The sequence below is a fragment of the Pteropus alecto genome, unplaced genomic scaffold (assembly GCF_000325575.1).
Source record: "Pteropus alecto unplaced genomic scaffold, ASM32557v1 scaffold7, whole genome shotgun sequence".
NCBI lineage: Eukaryota > Metazoa > Chordata > Mammalia > Chiroptera > Pteropodidae > Pteropus > Pteropus alecto.
The window spans coordinates 26,136,122-26,140,183 of NW_006494614.1; the positions used below are offsets into that span (position 1 = coordinate 26,136,122).

The following is a 4,062-nucleotide window of genomic DNA, read 5'->3' on the forward strand; positions in this document are numbered from 1 at the left end:
TACCCTTATACCAAAATATAAGAATTGCATTACAAGGAAAGCAAACCTTGGGTCAATATCCATCATGAACATAGATATAAAAATTTCGATAAAATTCTAGCAAATTGAATGTAGCACTATATAAAAAAATATAATAAGTTCTAACCAACTGGGGTTCATCCCTAAAATGCAAGAGTGGCTTAGCATTTGAAATCCAATCAATGTAATTTACTATATAAACAGACTGAAAACAAAAACCATACTATCGAAAAATTCAAAAATAGTTAACAAAATCCAATAATGGTTTCTCTTAAAACTCACAGTAAATTAGGACTAGAAAAAAACTATCTTACTTTCATAAATGCATATTTATATAAAAGCAATAACTAACAAGATATTTAATGGTGAAAGACTGAATGCTTTTGTCTAATATAGGGTGTCAGGCAAGAATATCTCCATTTACTGTGTCTGTTCAACACTGTACTAGAGGTTCTAGCTAGTACAGTAGATCAAAGATAATAAGTGTAAACATCAGGATTAGAAAGAAAGAATTAAAATTGTCCTTATGGATATAATATATAGAAAATCCTCCATCCTTTACAAAAAAGTTCTTAAAACTAATAAATTCGCATTTAGAAAAGTTTCAGTCAACTAGATCAATATAAAAATTCAATTACATTCCCATATGCTAGCAATAAATAATCAGAAATCAAAATAGATCAAAAGCAACAAAAATATAAAATACTTAGGAATAAATCTGACCAAATATGTGCACCATCTGTGCACTCAAACAGGCAGACTATTGCGGACAATTTTTTTTTTTTTAAGTCTGAATAAATGAAGACATACTGTATTCATTGATTAGGAGACTTGATGTTGTTTAAAAATTCAGTTCTCTAAAAACTGATCTATGACTTCAACACAGCCTCAATGAAATCTAAAGCATTTTTTTTTGTAGAAATTGATAAGCTGATTCAAATATTCACACAGACATGCAGAAGACTTGGAATACCAAAAACAACTGTGAACAGACCCACACATATATGGTTAATTGCTTCCATGGGATAGATAAGAACAGTACACCTAAACCTAGAATCTTTTTTTTTTTTTTTTAACTTGATCATGATAGCAACCCATACCACAAGAACTCACAGTTGAAGTAACTTATACAATGAACAGGACATAAAAAGTCATTCTCTATGGCCATACTACTCTGAACATGTCCGATCTCATCTGATCTTAGAAGCTAAGTAGGGTCGGGCCTGGTTAGTACTTGGATGGGAGACCACCTAGGAAGACAAGGTACTGTAGGCGTTTAAAAAAAAAAAAAGTCATTCATCTTTTCGTAGTGCCTTTGGAATACTCTATTTTGAAATATTGAATTTCCATGCAACATATCTGATGATTCTGAAACTGCCATGCTGTACAAGCCAGATGTAGGTGCTTCAGTAGACAGTTCAACCTGATCTCTCACCTGAAAGTCATTATAAACCACAAGCGTGACTGCCATCTCAAAGGTCCAAACTTATTGAGCTTTTATCATAGCCAACATCTCACTTTCTTTGTGTGAGAGATTCCAACTGAGAACTTTTAGCCTAAATTCCTGTCCTACAAAATAATGAACTACTTGAAAGTTGCCTTAAAGTTTTAAGCATAAGGGTAATTTGTTATGCAGCAAAAAATAATTGGAGTATATAGCCTAAAATTAATAACTTGCTCTAGAATTACCTTAAGATTTAATCATCATTCTTTTCCATTTTACTTTTCCTCCTTTTAAAATGAGAAATTTTATAACTCTCATCTATCTCATCTACCATCTTTATTTCTTTATTCAAAATAATTTGTATTTATATATATATATACATGTGTATTATATTAATTTATATTATATTATTAATATATAATATATTGTATATATATTCATCCATATGCCAAGTTGCTATGGGGCAATTCTTAAAATTCTTGAAAGCTCTTTTGTCTAGCTTAGAAGGTCTACAGCATACTTCTTTACATCTTTCAAAGGTATTTTGAAAAGGACTTAGAGCCACTCCTTTAGATTTGATCTTCATCTTGAGTCCTTACTTAAAAAATATTTTGCTTTCAAAGAATAAAGATATGAAAGAATTTTACACCCTAAGCAGGCAAACCCTGCTTCTTCTATATTTCCTATTTCCTTCTTCTATATTTCCTTCTTCTATATTTTCTTCTTCCTATTTCCTGTTATAGGAAATAGCTTGCTAACTGTATTCTTTAGTTCAGCTATCTCTTCCCATACCTTATAAAGTACCTCAAACAGCAGACAATTAGAAATTTCAGCATTACTCCTAGAAATAGCCTTAGCCAGATCCATTAGTCCATTGGATATGTTTCTTCCATCTTCCATGTTACCAAAAGGGAAGATTTTCTAATTGTTTCACAATTATATATTATGAGACACTGTCTTTTTAACCAGATAAAGCAGTTTTCTAATTTTCCAGTATCAACTGACATACTTGGCACCATTTTTCAACCTTTTTATGTCTCCTCATTGCTTTTCAAGCTTCTGCCAACTACCTTTTTTAAATGTTTTGGAATTTTTTTGTTATGTAGCACCCCTATTTCAATTTCTGTATCAGTCAACTTAAGCTACATAACAAAATATCATAACTCTAAGCAAATTAAACCACAAATATTTATTATTTTCTCAAGATCTGTACATTTTGGCAGTTCTTCAGGCCTGATCCAAGTCAATGAAGGATGGTCTAGAGTACCTTAATCACGTGTCTGTGGGGTTAGGAGCTGGGATATCTGAGAAGACTAAAACCACTTTTATACTTCTAACCCAGACTTATTCACATGGAAGAAGAGTTTTCATCAAGAGAAAGTACATACCAGTCCAAAAGTACATTGCTGAGCAGCTAATATTCTTTTAGAAGATTTTCTTGGAGTATGCACAACTTTGTAAAAGAATCCCCTTTGCTATAATGCTAAAAGCCATTTATGCATTACACCCCAACTAATTACAGATGAATAGGTAAGTGTAAATACAAGTAGAATCAATTATGTTCTCTTTTTCAACAATTTGTGAGACACTAGAAAGAATAAGACCTAAATTAGATCAAAGTCAGGTGGATGAATGAAGGTTCACAAATTACATTTATCTTTTTTCTTTACCTCTTGATTCTTTACTGATCAATCTTTTCTATTTATTTGAAATACTCCGGTGTTCTTTCCATAAATATGTCCTCAGTGTATATACACATGACTTCATGGTTAGAATGGTTTGCAATATCATCTTAACACTTACAATCAAGAATCTTGTTTAAGGGAATGACTGGAGTTAGGATTCAGAGACAGGTATATCTGATTCCAAAGCTTATGCTCTTTCCATTGAATTATGCTGACTCATCACACTGTAATCAAATGAGGAACTTATTCTCCTCTCCTCTGCTTTTCTCCTAGGCTTTATTACTGAGAAGGAGAGATGAAAGCAAAATTATAGAAGACTGCTGTGACAGAGAAATTGATCATCATGTGTGATAAAGAAATGATGTTTAGAAGTTACGATCTTGCTCTTAAACAAGCGTTTTACTACCTAATCATTTTGGGGAAAAAAAAAAATCTTTGCTTTCAGCAAGCAATCGCTATTGTGGCCTTCTCCATAGAGGAATTCTTCATCATTTTTTATGAAAGTTTGTTTTATTAGTATTCTTATGCTTTAAAGTTATACACTTTTTTTTTTTTTAAAGTTTCTTCATTCTATGAATGTCTAAGCAGAAAATAATATTCTGGGAATCTTGTTAAGGGAATAGACAGTTAAAGTCAATGATCACAGGATCTGGAAAATTTACTAGGTATATTTTTTAAAGAAACAGGAACCTGTTTCTAAAAGTACAAAAAATTCTTGATATTTTTAAAAGGTATCAGGTTAGCTAACCCTAGATGGGTCAGTGTTAACATGATAGCTTTCACTAGGCCATGAGTATTTCAAACAAACTAAAATCTCTTTCCCAACCTATTAATAAGATATGCAAAAGTCCTTATCAGTTCCTCATACAAAATAGATATTTAATATTTTCTTCCATTAAGAAGAAAGTAAAGTCT

General features: G+C 31.5%; 1 pseudogene; it reads left to right on the forward strand.

The window, feature by feature from the left end:
* The first annotated feature begins 1,174 nt into the window (after nt 1–1,174).
* On the forward strand, nt 1,175–1,293 carry LOC112474979 (annotated as a pseudogene).
* Nucleotides 1,294–4,062: the final 2,769 nt, after the last annotated feature.